Genomic DNA, 21,381 nt, shown 5'->3' with positions numbered 1-21,381 from the left:
CCGTGAAAACAAGGGTTTTTCAAAATGATATAAAACAGAAATGAACCGTTAAAAAAAAACAATCCGCTTAGACACATAGCCATAATTTAAAACATAGATTAGGCGATATTAAAGTTAACATTGAAGTGGTGCTGGGCATTCAAGGGGGTAAAAAGGAAAACACGGCCGGCTCTGAAAGTGTTAAAGAAAGTTGATTTAATAAAAAAATACTAATTTAATCAGATTAATCACTTTATTCAAATTGAGGATTTAGTTTGAGGATATTAAAAATTAAAAAGAATTTACATTTTTAATTTTTTTTACTTTAAATATTTATTTTAATTTTAAATTTTAAATTTTAATTAAAAACGAAGGTTCGAACGTTCGTTCGTAAAACCCTGACGAAGTTCGAATCCCAAAAACAGGCTTCGGGGACAGCCTTACACCAGTGTAACCTTGGATTAGTATCTTGGATTAGTGGTCTAGTAAATTAGTCCCTAGTTAAGGCGTCTAATGTTTGGCCGATGCTCCGATCACCAGATTCTCATCCAGATGCTCGCCGCCCTGTAGCGCTGGTCCCGCCGGTCCAGCCAGTAAGTGCCTTTAGGAAGCGCAGCAAGAGAAGCTCCCTGGATAGTGACATTATTTCACCCTGTGTACACCACTAGTATACCACAAGTACACCATGAGTACACCCCTAGTATACCACAAGTACACCATGAGTACACCATGAGTACACCACTAGTATACCACAAGTACACCATGAGTACACCACAAGTACACCATGAGTACACCACTAGTCCACAAGTACACCACTAGTATACCACAAGTATACCACTAGTATACCACAAGTACACCACTAGTATACCACAAGTACACCATGAGTACACCACAAGTACACCATGAGTACACCATGAGTACACCACTAGTACACCACAAGTACACCACTAGTCCACAAGTACACCACTAGTATACCACAAGTATATGTGGAATATATCGCCAAGACCTCTTAACCTGTGTATAAACTACACCCCCTCTGTTACAAAGGATCAGATTAAACCGAATATATATATTTATTTATTGATATATATTGCATAGTATTTGTATAGACCGGGTCCACACAGGGCCCAGAGGCTGTCCTGCAGCAGTCGAGACCCGCCTAGGATGGACATTACAAGGCCCCCTCGCTAAGTCTCTTAACCGAACAGCAGCCACTAGCTGCCTCCACTCCAGAGTGACAGAAGAAGACACCACCCTCCTACAGCATGTCGAGAGGCTATGGACACTAGAGACAATGCCCTTTAAGAACGAAAAGAAAGACATTCGTTCCAAGGAAGACATTTACGCCATAGCACTCCTCGAGCAAGGGACAAAGAGAGTCAAAGTCAACGGAGTGATGAGATACGCAACTCCACTCCTGAGGCGAGAGGGTATGCCCACCTTCCACGCCCCAAAAGAAGCGACGGAGCGGTATCTATTGAACACAGAGCGGCGCCTAGCCAGAGACCCCGCTCAAGAGACTGTGTACCGCGCTGAGATTAACAAGCTAATCACAGCGGGACACATAAAGAAAATTGACATTAAAGAGGCCGATCAGACGACCGAATCATGGTACGTGCCGCACCACAAAGTCCACCACAACGGCAAGGATCGTATTGTGTTCAACTGCAGCTACCAGATCGGATCACAAAATCTGAATAAAGAGCTCTTGCCCGGCCCAACACTCGGCCCCTCCCTACTAGGCGTGTTACTACGTTTCCGCCAGGACAAGGTGGCCATCAGCGGCGACATCAAAGGGATGTTCCTGCAGGTGAGACTAGTGGAGGAGGACAAGCCCCTGCTGCGGTTCCTATGGAGAGAGAGGATCGGGGATGAGCAACCAGCCATCTATCAATGGGAAGTCCTCCCTTTCGGAACCACATGCAGCCCATGCTGTGCTACGTTTGCACTGCAAAAACACGTCGCAGAGGACCCAGCAGCTGATGAAGAGGTCCGAAAAAGTGTAGAAAATAGTTTCTACGTGGACAACTGTCTGCAAAGCGTCTCGACGCCAGAAGAAGCCGAGGCCCTTCTACTCAAGCTCCGCGCCTCCCTGATCAAAGGCGGCTTTGATCTCAGGCAGTGGGCCAGCAGCGACCCGCAAGTATTGCGCAGCCTCTCCCCCAAGGACAAGGCAGCAAGCAGCGAGACCTGGATGGCGACCATCCCAGGAGAAGCCCAAGAAATGACATTAGGACTAGTCTGGCGCTTCAAAACAGACTCGCTCCATTATAAACACACACCCCTGACCAAGGAGCAGGGAAGGTCGACTGCACTACCGACCACCAGACGGAGTGTATACAGAACACTCGCCAGACAATATGACCCGTTGGGATGTATTCTACCTTACACCACCAGGGCAAAGATGATTGTAAGAGCGTTATGGGACAAGGACCAGGGCTGGGACGACCCCATACCCGAACACCTTGCATCCACATGGAGAGAGTGGGAGACGGAACTCAGCTCACTCCCAGGTGTTAACATACGCCGCAGCTACTTCCCACCCACAGTGAGGCCGGAGACGTGCCAGATGGACCTGCACGTCTTCAGCGACGCCTCCGAAGTAGCCTACGGCTCGGTGGCCTACTTGCGTGCCCGAGAGGAGGGAGGAGAAATACATACTGCCTTCATCCTGGCCCGCTCAAGAATAGCCCCACGAAAGCAACAATCTATCCCGTGTCTAGAGCTCTGCGCAGCCCTAGCAGGAGCGCAACTCGCCACGTTAATCCAACGTGAACTCACCATTCCGGTGCAAAGAACAATCTTGTGGTCAGACTCCACGACAGTACTCACATGGATCCGGTCTGATTCGTGCAGATACAAGGTCTTCGTGGGGGTCAGAGTCACAGAGATTCAAGATTTAACAGAAGTAGCAAGCTGGAGGTATGTGGACACAAAACACAACCCAGCTGACGTCATCACCCGGGGAATGTCCCTGGATGACCTCACCCGTCACAACCTATACAGTGACGGGCCAGAGTTCCTCAAGCTCCCGGAAGAAGAGTGGCCTACACCCACCCCACGGGAAGCGAGTAAAGAGAAGGCCGAAAACAAGAAATCTATGTTCTGTGGATTGAACACACTCGTCTCCACAGACCCCGACATAGACGATTGCCTCACCCTAGAGAGTGCGCAGCTAAAGACATTCCTGTGGCACCACCCAGAGGTTCAGCTCACTACTGACATTACTGCAGCTGACTACGAAGAAGCGGAACTTCTTCTACTACAACGAGCCCAGAGAGACTCGTTCCCCGATGAGCTAGACTGTCTACAGGGAGCAAAGCCCGTCCCATCAGACAGCAGACTGCTCCACCTAGCCCCCGAGAGTGACGCCCATGGTCTCATCAGAGTGGGTGGTCGTCTGCGGAGAGCCCCAGACTTACCGGATGACGTCAAGTACCCGATAGTCTTAAACAGCCGACACAAGGTCACAGAGCTGATCATAAAGAAATACGACGAGGATGTGCATCACGCCGGGGCAGAGAGAGTCTTCGCGGAGATCAGACGTCGTTATTGGATACTGCAAGGGAGAGAAGCAGTGCGGCGCTTCCAGCGAACCTGTCTAGACTGTCGTAAGTGGCGAGCGCAGCCCAGTATACCCCGGATGGCTGACCTACCTCCCTGTCGCCTCCGACTCGGCGACAAGCCCTTTCACTCCACCGGTATGGACTGTTTCGGCCCGCTGTATATAAAGAAAGGAAGAGGCACCGAGAAGCGGTGGGGTATTGTATTCAAATGCATGACCACCCGAGCGATGCATATAGAACTCCTTCCAACCATGAGCACAGACTCATTCCTTATGGCCTTCCGAAGATTCACATCGCGGAAAGGCAAACCGTCTATATTGTTGTCTGATCACGGGACAAACTTCAAAGGCGGAGAAAGAGAGCTGAGAGAGAGCTTCCAAGCTATGGGCCCAGAACTTAAGACCCACCTCGCTCCATACCAGATTGACTTCCAGTTTAATCCCCCGAACGCACCTCACTTCGGTGGAACTTGGGAACGAGAAGTACGTTCAATAAAGACAGCCCTGTACGCCGTGCTTGGGGCCCAGACCGTGGCGGAAGAAGTCTTAATGACAGTCCTCACGGAGATCGAGGGAGTATTGAACTCAAAGCCCCTCGGTTACGTCTCAAGTGATGTAGCAGATGTCGACCCAGTCACCCCCAACACACTCTTGATGGGGCGGCTGGACCCCGCGCTACCACAGACAATGTACAGGCCTGAAGAAGCGAACGGCCGAAGAATGTGGAGGTACAGTCAAGTACTGGCTGACAAGTTTTGGAACAGCTTCCTACTCCACTACCTACCGTCTCTACAGACCCGCCAGAAATGGGTGAAAGAGAGAGACAATTTGACAGAAGGAACAGTCGTCATGATTATCGACCAGTCACTACCCCGAGCTATGTGGCCGGCCGGCCGCGTAAGCAAAGTGATCACCGGTGCCGACGGAAAGGTCCGAGCAGCCGAAGTGCTCGTCCAAGGGCGGACCTACACCCGACCCGTGGCGAGGCTAATAGAACTGCCAAGGCTCCCCGATACCATCGATGACGACCATGACCCCATGACTTTGTGAACTGACAGACCCCTCACAACAGACATTGAGTAGAGGACAGTGCGGTTAATCTGTCTCTGCTTAGCTAATTAGGTGGGACTAATTAGGGGGCGGCTGTTACAAAGGATCAGATTAAACCGAATATATATATTTATTTATTGATATATATTGCATAGTATTTGTATATCGTTTGATATCCCCTGTATATTCCTTGTACATATACACGGAATATCCCTTTAGCCCAGACCATAATAGTTCATTCTCCTATTGGACAGCGGTCCACCGGCGCCAGGGACCGGCCTCCGGAGCCAGGTTCAAAGTCACCGTCAAGATGTGTCTGGACATGCCCAACCTTGCCCAGGGATACGCGACAGAAATGAGAGTGGAACTAGTTTGTGCACCGTGCGTATAAATACGGCGCAGGTGAATGTAGAAGCCCCTTAGCCCCTTACCTCCGTACCCTTACCTTCCTTAGCATGTTACCGATAAGTTGAAGCCTCACCCACGATACAACGTGCGGTGAAGTATGGCCTGTTTGGCCTCAGAATAGAGCATCGAGACCGCGTGCGAATTAGTAACTGAATTGTCAGAGTTTGGCGCTATACCGTCGAGTGCGACATATTTCGATTGAGTCTTTAATAGTCTATTTGTGTATAGTGTATCGTGCGGTTAGAATTCTACAGTGACCAGCATCTCCAACGCTTTCTCGTATTAGCTAGAGTTCTTATCCAGGCTGGGCCGACCGCATGGCGCTTTCACCCGAGGAGACCTAGGCGAGAGCCGTATGGACATGTACACTGGATTAATCTACCCGACGACTACATAGCCCTTTGCGGCTGGAATATATTTGCTTTGGTACTGTGATTTATGGAGCGGATAATCGCCGACGCCTGCACGTGTTGGATTTACCCCGAGAGGAGTCAAGTCGAGTCGGCGCTCAGAGAGCCTGAGGCCGCCTAGTTTTCTTCCCTGTAGAGCTACAGTCTACAAGAGAACCAAGCTGTATTCGTCTGTGGATCAAGAGGCTACTGCACCGGCTTCTGTACCTGAAGTCTCCCTAGTCATCGTTGACCAGACGTCCTACTACCGACAGATCTTCTACCCCCCCTGCTGGCTTACAACCAGTGGGAACCCCTTCCAGTATCTCCTGCTATTACTAGTGTACCATAGATATAATTCCCTAAGATTCAGGTTGTATAATTACCTCCTGCGTAACCAGAGAATGGACATTCGTTATTGATTTGCCTACGCATACTCCTTTGCCTTACAAGTGCATTCAAAGAATAATGTAAAGTATCCTATGTACCTTTTGCTCCATTAAATACTTGATTAATACCTTTGACTGGAACCGATTTCATTGTGGGAAGTGTTCATCATATTCATATATCGTGTACTGTATGGCCAGTAATTAAAGTACATAAAGCGGTAGTGGTTTAATGATACCATACTTATCAATACAGTCAGGGAATTGTACCCCTCAGTTACACCCTCCCTTCCAAACCCCCCCCCCCCCATTGTTCACCTGGTACTTAACTGCTCCCCCAACTGGGGAGCGGGATCTTTTTTACCTGACTGACGGAGCTGGTCTGTTAAGGTGAGATCTCCAGCCATATTCTCTATTGTTGTAATGATTTGATTGATCTGGTTACTAAACCTTATTAACTGGACCCACTGAGTGAGCAAGTCATTTGACTCTATTCCTATCTGAATATTATTATCCTACATATACCACTAGTATACCACAAGTATACCACTAGTATACCACAAGTACAACACTAGTATACCACAAGTATGGCATGAGTACACCATGAAGAAGGGGTGGACTGGGTGAAGAAGAAGGGGTGGACTGGGTGAAGAAGAAGGGGTGGACTGGGTGAAGAAGAAAAGAAGGGGTGGACTGGGTGAAGAAGAAGGGGTGGACTGGGTGAAGAAGAAGGGGTGAACTGGGTGGTGTCTTACCGTGTGATGGACGGTCGCTCATTCAGAAGTCTCATCAATGACTCACCTCTTCAATCTGGGAACAGAGAAATAACATGCTGTTACTATTATGAGGAAAATACTGATCCGTTTTTGACTCACACTAAGGGTAAATACTAGGGATGCACGATAATTATCGGGCCGATATCAGCAATTATGACGTCATCCCGATAAACCCGATAACGTTATTGATAGCTCCGATAATATATAATACATTTTTTGGTTAAAAGAAATCCGGTGTGGGTGGATTTGGATGAAGGGCGCTTGTTTTTATTATAGCCTCCTCCCGTTTTGCCAGTACTGTGGTACGACCGATAGCGTGTGGTTTAGGAACAGGGAGTTTTTCACAAATCCAGCGCTCCCTTTCTTGGCTGTGACGTAGTCCCTCTTCTTCTTACCACCAATCGGAAGCTCTCATTAGTTTATTTACTTCCGGATTGTCAGCCATTATTCTACTCGGAGCTAACATTATCTCCCCGCCAGCCACATTGACAAGTACCAGCGCTTATACATTACTGGCAAATGTCTTGTTGCACTTGTGGCAGCGAGCGTTGTCAGCATCGACTTTAGTAAAATAGACCCAGACTTTTGAACGTTTCTTTCTGTCCGCCATGATGAGAGCAGAGCTGTCTGTACTCGGCAGCAGTAGGAGAGATATAGAAAACGGCCAACAAGATTAGTTTGCGATGTTTAAATTCCTCAAAAAAAAACTCCATAATTTCTCGAGTACCGATAGCAGTACCGATGACGTTGGAGCTTATAAATACTAAAAAAAAAAAAAAAATGATCAAAGAAAATATATATATACATTTAAAAAAAAGATTTATAATACAATAAATATCGGTTATCGGCTTGAGGAGCATAAAGTTATCGATATCGGTGTCAAAAAATCAATATCGTGCATCCCTAGTAAATACTAGGGATGGGACTTTCTAAGTGCTATTCGAAAATTCGTGTTTCATAATATCGAATATTCAAATATCCCCCCCCCCCCCCCAAAAAAATGTATATATAATTTTTTTTTATATTAATATATATTTTTTTATTACATTTTTTTTTATTTGACACCATTAAAAACACCATTCACCATCGTAGCCTATAATAACAGCATTGCATTTGCCTATCAACCGGCTTTAACACTTTCTTCGCCAGGCTTATGTACATCATTATACCATCCTCTGCCAGCTCTATTTGTCTATGGAGAAGTTCCCCTTCTTTGCAGGGCTATAACTTTTTAAATTGTATTGCTAAATTGACATTACTATGGCCTAGGCCTGCCGCGATAAGCAATAAATCGATTAATTGCTGCGATAATTAAAATGAATGCAATGATTTTGACGGGCGCGATTAATTGCTATTTGCGCGTTTGTTTTAATGAGGCGGAACCAGTGCCCCTTCAGTCACTGTCCGTGTTGGGAGGCGGGCCGCTGACGTTACTAGAGTACAGCACGGGAGCTCCGTGGGGCAACGCCACAGCTTAACTACATTTCTCAATAGTGTTGCTCCTTTTAACCAAGTAGCATTATTTGTAGTGTAACGTTAGCTATTTTTAGACCCAAGTAGTTACTCGCTACTGCCCGGAGAAACTGGACTGCTAAATAAAGATGAAAGATAGAGCTTTGATTCTCATTCCATGCTAACAACATTAGCTAAATATCTAACAAACGAAATACAACGTATAGCATAGCTACAAGTACAACACAGAATAACGTTAATACAATTACATGCATCATTGTTTACAATGAACGGGTGGGGCTAGTCAAAGGACTGGACACGGGGACAAGTTAAACATGAATTAATTTATTATAACACTCCGGTAGTTTCGAGTCGTGCTGCAGTGCTTACGCACCACAGCTATTCTATTACTGCTTTGACGCTTCCTCCTCATCGTTGATTGCCTGTAGTAGCTGCATCTAACGTTAGTAGCTAACGTTAAAACTAACCGAAAGGTAGTTGTTCACCAACAATTTGTTTTATCATTAGCTCAAAAACAGAACCGGACGAGGCATGTTGTCGGCTCATAGTTTCTGCTTCCGGTCTGGTCGGTGGGCTTCAAAATAAAAGTCAAACACCGGAAAAGACGGAGCGGTGGGCTTCAAAATAAAAGTTTTGGGAAATAAATGTCTCAAAAAAAATTCTCTAAGGTCGCAATAATATCGCTTATCGCGATATTTTCGGGGGCAATTAATCGCCCAGCAAAATGTGTTATCGTGGCAGGCCTACTATGGCCCATTCAACGTCAATTATCTATCGTTCAGGACGTAGGAACGTTATACTTTTTCATTCACATATTCATACTAAAATACGGTCTAAAGTATAAATATGTTTTTATCGTTTTCTGCAGCATTCTCCAGAACGTGATTTATAGCCCTAAATGCATTATATTGATGATCAAATACAGTTTGATAGCGATCTGCGCGAGATAAAAAATTTCAAATGGACGTGCTTCTAGAAGTTACTACTTATCATCTGATGTTGACCGGATGGGGGGGGGGGGTCGTTTATAATTCCGTGGCCAACGTTAGATGATTCATCTAGTGTGGGTGATATGATCATTAGAGCAGTTTGTATCGAACACGGTAAAAAAAACGCTGAAACTCACCGCAACTTCCTCGTAGCGTTGGGCGATGAGCAAAAATATTCCTATTATGGGATGTTGAAATATGCGATCCATCTCCAGGTTGTATAATAGTATATACTAGGGCTGGGCGATATAACGATAACGATAAATATCGCGATATCGAATATCGAAATAAATTTTTTTTTTTTTTTACCTGCAACAGGGCAGTTTTAAAACCAGAGACAATGGACAGACTTGTCTTTCTTGCCTGCAACTTAAAGTAATGGCTTTGCTTGTCCAAATGACAATACTGACCAAATTGAGATTTATTTTTCTCTTGTCCATTTATTTTGTTTGCTTTCTAATAACCGTCTGTACACAGTAGGCTATGTGTGATAGCAGAACTAGACTCCAGTCACAAGTCACGGTGCACATGTGCGGTGGTTTGTCCACCAAAAAAGCGCCAAAAGATCGAAAATAACCTAGCAGAGCCAGAACTGTTCAACTCCCCTGGAGCCAGCCAGCAGAGAAGCCGGTTTACTTTCGCTTTTAAACCAGCTGCAGCCTGAGAACTGGAGTGTGAGGGGATGTAACACTAAAGATGGCAGCAATGACAAAGAATAGCTGCAAAATAAACATACATCTGTTATAATAAAAAAAAAAAAAAAAAAAAAACGTATAACAATTCGATAATTATCAATATCGAGAAATATGATAACATTATCATATCGTTATCGCGATATGATTTTTTTCCATATCGCCCAGCCCTAGTATATACGTCCAAATCATGTTGTAACGGATCACTATCCATTGTGTCGCGCTCGAGTCCCGGGACCTATAGCGAGTGATCGGACCGAATTTGGATGAGCACCAGTTTCCGTTTCCGGTTTGGGCGATCCGCCGATCGGCCACCAGATGGCGCTCTTGAACCGTTGGAGAGTTGAGAGGGGATCAACAGTAGATCTCAAGTCTCCGGGGGAGAAATATGATTGCGATCACAGATTTTTGAAATATTGATCTCAATGACGTGTTACGGCGTCATTGGCAGAATGAGCATGGCGGGGAATGACGAGTTTAGGCGTCCATGGCAGAGAAAGTGTTATTAATAAACAAACAGAAACAGTAGCATGTGCATCTTTTTGATCAATTAGGCTATGAAAATTAGGCGGCCTATAAATATAAAAAGGAATTAAATAAGAATGTTTGCTTCAATAAAAAAAAGCATTTTATAAAAAAAATAAAAAATAAACGACTATTTGAATTTTCGAATATTCGGTCCCATCCCCTATTCGAAGATCGATTGATTGATTGTTAAGGATTTACTCCATCTACTATCAAACAATGATATGTTACTAGAGATGTTCCGATACCATTTTTCCCTTTCCGATCCGATTCCGATACCTAAGCTTTGGGTATCGGCCGATACCGATATTTATCCGATACCAGTGCATACAAAAAAAATTAAAAAAAAATTATATAAATTATACTTTTTTTTTTTTTTTTCAGATACTGTTATACTGTTTTTTAGTAATAACTAGAACGTATGGTATTTATTCAACAACAGGTGATTGTATAGATTTGTATTAGTATCATTAATCAATGAGTATGGGCTGCAGCACTGCAGATATACCCTACTCCAATGATCCACACGGACATTAAACGGTGTTGCACTCGCTACTCAGTGGCTCTGCAGATATACCCTATTCAGTCTGTAAGCTAGTGGCAGATAGAAGTTCGTTCATGTTGTGATTTTTGATGCAAAATAAATATTCAACATTCTCTTTTGAAACTCCGCCTCAGACTCTTATCCTTTGGCACTTGCTGTACTTTGCTTGCAGGTCTGCAGCCATTATTGCTGGATTATGTGAATAGCACCAACTTTAGACACGGTAACGTTATCAAGCTAAGCTAACTGACCTAGCTCGCCTTCCCGCATCGACATTAAGATAACGTTAGTAATAGTCAGCTAACGCTAGTCCGTAGCTACTTAACTTAAATACAATTCACCGTGGGTGCATTATTGTTGATAGACGGTCACGGACAGTGTTAGGTCCTGGAGAAAGGACAGGCGATCATCTGATTTGATGTAACGTTAAAAGCGGATGTTGTTCCAACTAGCTATCTTTCCAGCTAATGCTATCATAACACCAGCCAAACACATCCCGATTCCCGTCCGAGCTCCCCGTCACACCGCACTGTCGGGGACAATGGAATTTAAGAAAGTGTATCTGCTGTTAAAATGACACAGCATCACACTTTAAAACATGTTCATTTTATAATCCTCACTCTCCGCAGGACTCGGCAGGAGATAAATTACATCATGGGATCGGAGGCTAGAATTTACGTGTACTCGCCGATACCGATACTAGCATTTTAGGCAGTATCGGCGGCATTTCCGATACTAGTATCGGTATCGGAACAACTCTATATGTTACTACAATGTTGTCCGTCTCTTATTTACATTTGAGCCATCAGTAGAATGGTGTATTTTCAAAGCATGTTTCAATGAACAGATAAGAGGGCGCAATATAACTATGACAATATAACTACTACCTCTGTCTGGAAAATACGCGAGGGAAAAAAACGTAGTTTTTGTTTATTTATTAAGTTAATATAAAGCCACATATGCAGCTCACCCGCTTAAAGACACAAATGTTTTAATTAGGGGTGGACCGGTTCACAAAATCTACGGTTCAGTTCGTATCACGGTCTTGGCATCACGGTTTTCGGTTGGGTTCGGTATACGTTGTTTTTAAATGTAACACTCCAAAAATACCATACATCGACATAAGAAATATAGCCTAAAAAGAATCCAACTTTTCAGTTATTCTCAAGGACATAGTCATGCAAAAACTGAAAGAATGAGGCAGTTTGACATCAGGCACATCATTTTGACAGTGACCGGGTTAGAGCTAGGAGAGATTTTGGTACAGCAAGAGGGGAGGCATTGCAGATTTAAACATGCTTCTCATTTATTTGGTTTAACGGTTTGCCTTAAATAATGTTTGGCATACAAAGACCGAACTGACTGAAAAATATAGGCAACATTTGTCAAAGTATTAACTTAGTGCAAACAAACAAAATAATTAAACCTTTCCATTTTTGTGGGCACATTACAGACAAAGGCCATCAACATTAGGGATGGGAATTGATAGGATTTTATCGATATGATTCCATTATCGATTCTGCTTATCGATACGATTCTTTGTCGATTCCCTTATCGATTCCTGATCATTTATGATTTAAATAAATAAATTGGAAATGCAACAGAACTAAGCTGGTTAGAATAACAACAGGCAACTTGACATTTCTGATTGTCATTTATTGTTGGGCCCCCATGTCAGAAAAATACAAAAACTGTAAAAAAAATTATTTAACTGTACACTTCTATAAAATGATGTATTTGAGATTCTCTTAAACAATTTTTTTTTTTTTATTTATTCTTAAACTAATTTAATCTATTGAATAACGACCCGTTCAATGCAACTACAGGTCAATATCTTAAACTAATTTAATCTATTGAACTGTAGTTGCATTCAACTGGTCGTTATTCCTCTGTCTTCTCTCTCTCTCTCAGGGCCCTTTCTCACTCACCCTATTCGTTTCTATTTCGTTCCGTTCTGCCCGTTCCGAGATCTGATGCGAACTCCCCCCCCCCCCCCTCTAGTTTGTGTACACACTTCAGTCTGGGTGCGCTCTGGGTTTTGTTTACGGTTTGCGTTTTGAGCTTGTAAGCTTGCCGTAGTCGATGATGTCACGCTCGAAATGTAAACACAGGAAGTGTTAACACGGAGACTGGAGAATGGATGTTGATATAAAGAAACAAATAACTAATAAATATGAAGTTATATTTGAACCTCTGTTGTCAAGCCTTGTCAATATAAGCCACCCCCCTTTTCTCACGAATGGAACTCTGTTGTAGAGTCCGCTTTTGATCGTTTTGCAGGGTTAACAATAACGCTAAGCTAATGGCTACCGCTAGTTAGCTTAACCTTTTACTAGTAACATTGCTCGCATCGATTATATTGAATGTCATTGATCTACTGGTCGACCGAAAATGTAAACGGGAATGTCTTAACACGACTGCGGACTCTGGATGTTGATATAAAATGAACAAATTGCCAATAAATATGAAGTTATATTTGAACCTCTGTTGTCAAGCCATGTCAATATAACCCACCCCATTTTATCATGAATGGATGGTGTTGTAGAGTCCGCTTTTGAGCGTTTTGAGCGATCTACTGGTCGACCACGGCCGACTGGTTGGGCACCACTGGTCTAATAGAAAATAATGCATTCGAACAAGAAAGTATAGTATACAGCAATGGCTAACGGCTAACGCTAGTTAGCTAGCCTGTTCAGAAGCTAACATTATCCCATCGCTTGTGGCAATTATATTGCATGTCATTGATCTACTGGTCGACCACGGCCGACTGGTTGGGCACCACTGGTCTAATAGAAATAAATGCATTCGAACAATGTATAGACATAGCAATGGCAAACAAAATGTATGACGTTATGTCAGCACCAGGCGCCACGCCCGTGAAAAGGTACAAGCTCGCAAAGCCACACCCCCCGTTCTCTCGGGGCCGAATCCGAGACCACCTCTGCCAGCTGATCCCGTTCAGCGGGGGGTGAAACGAATCAGCGCCGGTTCGCACCCCAAAAGGGGTGAGTGAGAACACTCCCCCTCTCTCTCTCTCTCTCTCTCTCTCTCTCTCTCTCTCTCTCTCTCTCTCTCTCTCTCTCTCTCTCTCTCTCTCTCTCTCTCTCTCTCTCTCTCTCTCTCTCTCTCTCTCTCTCTCTCTCTCTCTCTCTCTCTCTCTCTCTCTCTCTCTCTCTCTCTCTCTCTCTCTCTCTCTCTCTCTCTCTCTCTCTCTCTCTCTCTCTCTCTCTCTCTCTCTCTCTCTCTCTCTCTCTCTCTCTCTCTCTCTCTCTCTCTCTCTCTCTCTCTCTCTCTCTCTCTCTCTCTCTCTCTCTCTCTCTCTCTCTCTCTCTCTCTCTCTCTCTCTCTCTCTCTCTCTCTCTCTCTCTCTCTCTCTCTCTCTCTCTCTCTCTACGGAGCATCTTGCATCTTGACCGGAAGAAACTCAATGACAATCGACTATATTATTAGATCCATAGCTATAATATAGCTTTAGGCCTGCAAACACAGCCACGTGACGTATCCCCATGTTAAAAGGCGATGGCATTTCAACGGTAAGGTAAACAGCGACCCCTGGCGCTGAATGAGTTATAGACAAACAAATATTTGGACTAAAATGTTTCCATGTCAAATAAAATTTCATAAAAATGATGAAATTATTTCAGCACCACTCCACACATAACCACTGCTGCTGTCTCTAATGCAGCCATCAAGTTTAAATACTCCAGACCAGTGGTACTCAGACTTGGCCAACTCAGGAGCCACATAGACAAAAACACCCTGTTCCTCGACAAAACCAGCATATTCCAACATCCTCAACCAGCACAAGCTATGTACTGCATGCTGTACCAGTAGGCTACTGACATGTATTAAGTTGCCATGGCAACCTAAACTATTCATGCATATGGTGGTACAATCACAAGCAGCGTATCATTATGTGTCATTAATGGTTTCCCCCTGGTAATTAAAATGTCTCAAGTGTCCCTGTAGCAGCCTGGCCTACAGACTGAGACAGCCCATCGGCACAAAAAGTCCATAACCAACTACAATAATGTAGTAGACAGTTTCAGATTCTCTCTACCCCAGGTCATCATGTCCCGTAGGTATGTTTAGTTTTGCTCAAGAAAACCACAGAAAATGTAATGCTGCAGTCAATTTGTGAAAGTCTGAGCTTCATATCATGTGATTATTATGAGTGTCATACACACACCTTTCTCATGCACACACACATGCACCCTTCTCATGCACACATACATGCACCCTTCTCATGCACACACACACGCACCCTTCTCATGCACCCTACTCATGCACACACACATGCACCCTTCTCATGCACACACACATAGGGCTGGGCGATATGGCCTAAATATGATATCACGATATTTTCTGACCTTTCGGCGATACACGATACACATCACGATGTTTTTCTTTTTTACCCCAAACAATTCATTATGAGGCTTACCAAGACAGTATTTGATTTTGCAAGCTAACATTAAAGACAAAATAAAATACCCATGCATTTAGCATTTTTATATTATATATTAGATTTAGATTATTAGATTATATATTGCATATATTTAGCAATGAGATATTATATGATTTAGATATGAAATATGATGAATTGAAAATGGGGGACCCTGATGTAAACAAGACTAAAGTCTTTCTCTGGTCTGCATCCCCTTAACAATTGTATGTATTGAGCTGTACTGTACCCATTCTGCAATATGTTAATAAAGTTTTAAATCAATCAATCAATCAATCAATCAATCAATCAATAGCATTTTAATGAAACTACTGTATATATGTATGTCTCTAAATGTTTTGATGAATTGAAAATGGAGGACCCTTATGTAAAAAAGTCGAAAGTCTTTTTCTGGTCTTCATCCTCCTGTACTGTATTGTACCCATTCTGCAACCCTTTAACAAAGTCTTCACTCATTCATTCTGACGGAAACATATAATTTTGATTGACAGTCGAGTCTGCCAATTACGTCACAGCGCTTGCACCCGCCCTGCTGTTCTTAGCACCAATCGGCAAGCTCCTAGTTTTTTACTTCCTGAATGTCCTGTGGCTGAACAACGTCAACAAAGCTACTAACGTTAGCTCCCCGCGGCCGTCGAGTAGGAGACCAGTGCTCAACAGGATGACTAAATGAGGCATAATGATTTTACTACAACGAATGTTATAATAAAAGCCTTTCCATACATCTGTCTGATTGAAAACTTTATTAACAGACCGCGGAATGGGCATATCTCAGCACGGGCTGAGATATGAACGAGTAACGTGTGGACAGATTGACGCGACACAATCCTCTTGGGCAAAACATCACGATATCCACGATACGTTGAAAAAGTGTATCGTTAATGAACTGTACCCGATATTTATATAATATCGTCATATCGCCCAGCCCTACACACACACCAGCGTCGCTAAAAGGACATTGCTGCGCAACCAAAATAGAGATCAAGTGTACAAAAAATCTAAGCAAATTAATAAAGGGCCGATGATTTACCGGGTTTTTTGTAAATACAGTACTGAATTTTGCCATCCAGTCACATGCAATTTGAAATATGAATATAGAATATCAGGCCTATAAATTACCTTATTATGGCCAAGTCATACATCTATGAATCGGGCCAAATATCCTCTTTCCAATGGCAGAGTTCAATCTGGATTTAGTACCAACAGTCGCCCACAACAGGGCAGCAGAAACCGTGAATGAAATCTACTGTAGTTACTTTTTTATAATGTAAATATATCCGCCATTTTTCATTAGATTGCAGTGTTTCCCGCCAGCCGCCACAGGTTTATAATGAACAGAAAATATTTGTATGTATTATTTAAATTTCTTTAAAAAATATATATATATATTTTTTTTTAATATTTTTAAATATAAAGTTTGCCAATAGGGATGTATCAGTAGTATTGGCAGTGGTAGTAGTCGTAATAGTAATCCAGTATATCTTTTTATTTTCTAAAAAATAAACACAGTTCGCAGTTCAACACAGCACACAGGTAACCACTTTTGCTTCATTTCTTTGATGGCTCAAATGTATGCTCTTCTAGTCGGTTTTGTGTTTTGAGCACAAAGTTCATCATAGATCTGGCCTCTTTATTTTGCTCTCAAAGTGCACCAGATTGATGCATTTAACTTTAAATGTACAAAAAAAATTATTCCCGGGGAGCATGCCTCCGGACACCCCTAGAGGGTCCGAGCTTCACCCACCACAGTCTCACAAAATCCTGTGGGAAACACTGGATTGCAATTTTTTTCTAGACGTCGACAGAAAGGTAAAGAAACTAACTACATTTAATTTATGGCAGGTTTATGGCAAGAGCTTCACGCTGGAAGTCAATTGCAGGGGCTGGCGTGAGCCAGGAAGTGTAGTTTTATAAAATTCGAAAGTCCATCAAAAGCCCCGTCTCCTCTCCCCATAGGACTACAAATGTAATGACGGCATAATTTCCTCACGTCTAATTCCTCAGGTTTCTGTCGGGATGCAGTGAAATATTTATATACTCAAATTACTCATATTTCGCTATGAACACTTAAAATTAGGGATGCATGATAATTATCGGGCCGATATCAGCAATTATGACGTCATCCCGATAAACCCGATAAAATATAATACATTTTTTGGTTAAAAGAAATCCGGTGTGGGTGAATTGGGATGAAGGGCGTTTGTCTTTGTGTAGGCTCCTCCCGTTTTGCCAGTACTGGTACAACTGATAGCGTGTGGTTTAGGAAGAGGGAGTTTTTCACAAATCCAGCGCTCCCTTTCTCATGCCTGGCTGTGACGTAGTCACGTAACTTTCAGAAGCAGCAAGGATAGTAAACAAAAATGGCGTCGGTAGCAGGGTTTCCGTTAGAAAAAATTGTTGCCGGTCTCCGTGACCTGCAAGATTTCAATCTACCGGACAAATGAGATTAATTCCGGTCATAGTTTATTGAGTTTTAAAACAATTGATAGGCAGGCTATATAAAGAATGTCATCCTCAAGGCATGTAGATTTATAATATTATTACTTAAAACTAGGCTACTTTTGCGTATACAGTCATTAATTAATATATTCCAAATAAAATAAGTCCCTCGATACTCCGTGCTGCTGCTGACTTGAAATAAAATAGACCGCGTATCTGTGGGCAGTCGGTCCGACACTAAACAGCAGTCTGTTATAATCACATTTTTATGAGCTAACGAATTCCGTTATATTGGACATTTGTATTAATTATATCAAGCGAAGAACTGAGAAAGCAGAGAGACGGCAACATTATCGTGGTTTGCGTGACGACTCTCTCCACCTCGCAACGACTTATTTGCAAAGAGTATGGCGCTGCAGAGAAGCTGATTTAGCTGTTATTGGCTCTTTTCTGGGAACCGCACAGCAGCGCCCCCCACCCAACATTGGCTGAAAATGGCTGAATTGGAGTACTGCTGGAATACTGCATTGTGCTGTTGCCTCTCTGGCTCTGCAGCTTCACATGCACTCGCACACCCAGCACTAAGCTCTCGCTGACGACGTCGTTGTCATTATTAGAAGCAACGAGGAAACAAATGTAATTTCATCGCATAGGCTATTTAATTTTAGCCTATTTTAATACAATTCAAATAATCAAATTGTGCTTAGACTCAGGGAATTATTTTCACCGGACATTAAGACCGGAGATATTAAATATGTCGGACTTAAACAGATTTTGCCGGTCAAATACCGGTAATTACCGGCTAACGGAAACGCTGGTCGGTAGTGTGGGACTTTTTCAAAGTTTCAGAGGAAAACAGTTTGCTTGCTATTTGTAACAAATGCAGAAGTTCCACGAGGAGGGAAAAGGGCAACAAGCTATAACACATCCAACCTAATAATAAGTCACCTGAAACATCACCACCGCTACGATGGTGTATTAAAATCCTACGACAGCTAAAGCTGCTGTGAATCCAAAGCCAGCTGCAAAGGAACCGGCAGGGCTTGTACCTATTGACACGTAAGTTTCACCACGGACATATGGACATGTGATGTTAACTTTGTTTGGTTTATTTCATTCTTTTTGAGGCGTGCTGTCCTATAAATGCCAAGTAATAGTTGTTTCATGGACCAAGACCACAACAACAGTCTCCTCTCCTATAGCGTCAAATGTTTTATCTGCTGACAAAGCACAAAACAAAAAAGACAAAATAGAGACTAAAACTGACTAAGACTAAAATGCTCAGACCTGTAGTTGACTAAAACTGACTAAACGAAAAATAAATGAAGGTGACTAAATATGATGAAAACGAAAAAGGAGCATTTGACACATGACTAAGACTAAAACTAAAATAGCTGCCAAAATTAACACTGCTCCCCAGACAGGCAGAATATGGTACACATGAGGAATTTCAGCTATAGATGCAGATAGATAGAGATAGAGATTAGAGATAGAGATAGAGAGAGCTCCGACAGGGCTTCAGCAATTAGGAAGGAAGTCACGATTGATAAAATGAAAGTGGGTGTTTTATTCATAATAGTGGCCGTGGAGCATGCCGTGTCCAGCTCAACAGAGAGGGAGAGAGAGAACTCTGATGAGCAGCCTGAATAGGCTCTGAAAACTACAAAAGGCAGACCCAGGGGGAGAAATTAAAGCCCGCCGCCCGCCAGGGGCGCTCAGTTTTTACCTTTGGCGCTTGCCACTGAGAGCCCTGCCCGCCGTGTGGCGTGTAGACGTGTAGTTCATAACGATACTCTTATTTTGAAAATCTGTGCGGGTCTCATTTCCGGCCCAAGCGCAGCTAGAGTCATAATATCGATGGCTCCGGCAGTTAGCAGCATTCGGTTCGTATGATATTCTTATTTTGAAAAAAAACGTGGCAACGAGTCATATCCGCCCAGCCGGGCCAGCCCTGCAGCGGGATACTATTGGCTTCTGCTCGTATCAACACGAGCGGCCCGCAGCTCTAGTGCCACTGCTAACGTTAAGCTCTCAGAATGATAGCAGCTCGCCCGCAGCTCTAGTGCTAACGTTAAGCTCTCAGAATGATAGCAGCTCGCCCGCAGCTCTAGTGCCACTGCTAACGTTAAGCTCTCAGAATGATAGCAGCTCGCCCGCAGCATCTAGTGCTAACGTTAAGCTCTCAGAATGATAGCAGCTCGCCCGCAGCATCTAGTGCTAACGTTAAGCTCTCAGAATGATAGCAGCTCGCCCGCAGCTCCAGTGCTAACGTTAAGCTCTCAGAATGATAGCAGCTCGCCCGCAGCATCTAGTGCTAACGTTAAGCTCTCAGAATGGTTAGATCTATATGTCCCAGTAAACTAAATTGGCTTAACGTTATCTAGCGGGCTAGCAGTAGCTACAGATAGCTCCTGATATCAATGTCTTATAACATTGATTCAATGCGTATTCTAGCTGAGGGCTTGATGAATGTGATTAGACCAAAGAACCGCAATATTATACCAATAGGGTCCAGCTGCAGCGCCGGAGAATCCTTGCATGCTGAATGTAGAGTATTAGTATAGAGAATCCTTGCTGGAGCTGGAGGCTACTCAAGTATACACACAGACAGTGGAGCTGTTTGCAGATAGCGAGCATTTTGACTTATTGCGTGGTGGCGATGTCTCGCAGATAATACAACTACAAGTATGATTATAAATATATATTTTATTTAAAAAAAAATGTATATAAAATATATATATATATTTTTTTAATCAAAAAAATTTGGCAGGTAAGAAATATGCTTGGCGGGTAGATTCTTCCCATCTACCCGCCACTGGCCGGTGAGTCAAAAAGTTAATTTCGCTCCCTGTCTATGACCATAGATTGTTTTGCCAAAATGGGCAGAGCCGCAGGTCAACAAGGTTCCTGTCCAGTGACCCCAAATTATCTAACAATGTTCAGTAACAGTAGTGGATCAGATGGGTACTCTCTGTATTGGTTGGTACTTAAAAGTTCCTCCTCTCCCTCCTTCGAATCCTAGCCTCTCCCTTCATCTTTATCTCCTGCTTCCCTGACCTAGTAGGCTATAGGGAAATCCACTCTCACTCTCCCTCACTCCATCCATCCCTTTCCCTGACCTTGACTACAGCACGTCTCTATCTCTCTATCTCCCTCCCTCCCCCCTTTCCCTCCTCCTTCTCCCTGTTATCTTGAGCCCGTAGCAGAGTCTGTCAGATTGAGTGGAGATAGTGTTACAGCAGGGCCGTGCCAAGCCAGGCCAGGCTGGGTGTTTGTACTACAGTGCTCAGCCGGTCAGGTGACTCTGGCACCAGATGCTGGAATGAGATCTCTCTCCAGATATACAGCTCTGGGTTCTCCTCTCCATGCATGTATACAAGCTGGGCTCAATGCATAAGTCTTGGTTTTCAACTGGGCGAGGCAATGGTAAAAGGAATGGGGATTTTGACTATGGCGCTGACAGGGACCGAAACTAGAGAGCGCCACCCGCCATTTGCGCTCAGTTTTTACGTTTGGCGCCTCCCACTGAGACGTCTGAGCGCCGTGTGACGGGCAATCAAATAGTCATGTGAAAACCGAAAATCATGATCCAATTCTTTAGCGGAGTTCTCACTCGCTGTCTCAGCAGACATGAAGCGCGCACCGCGCACTGCTGCTGCTACCCCCTCCCCACCTGTTTCTGTATGCCTGCATGTAAACAGAGG

The 21,381-nt window shown here is 43.6% G+C and overlaps 1 protein-coding gene across 1 annotated transcript in view; it reads right to left on the bottom strand.

Moving 5' to 3' along the window:
* LOC311225566 (F-box-like/WD repeat-containing protein TBL1XR1) overlaps window positions 1-21,381 on the bottom strand; it is a 178,347-nt gene that overhangs the window by 76,273 nt on the left and 80,693 nt on the right. Inside the window, exon 2 of the mRNA XM_084310912.1 lies at window positions 6,533-6,587. The gene's annotated coding sequence lies outside the window, so the exon portion shown is untranslated. The remainder of the gene's footprint in view (window positions 1-6,532; window positions 6,588-21,381) is intronic.

This window comes from Notolepis coatsorum, assembly GCF_963971535.1.
Source record: "Notolepis coatsorum genome assembly, chromosome: 3".
NCBI classification, from domain to species: Eukaryota; Metazoa; Chordata; class Actinopteri; order Aulopiformes; family Paralepididae; genus Notolepis; species Notolepis coatsorum.
This window is presented reverse-complemented; position numbering and strand designations above follow the sequence as displayed.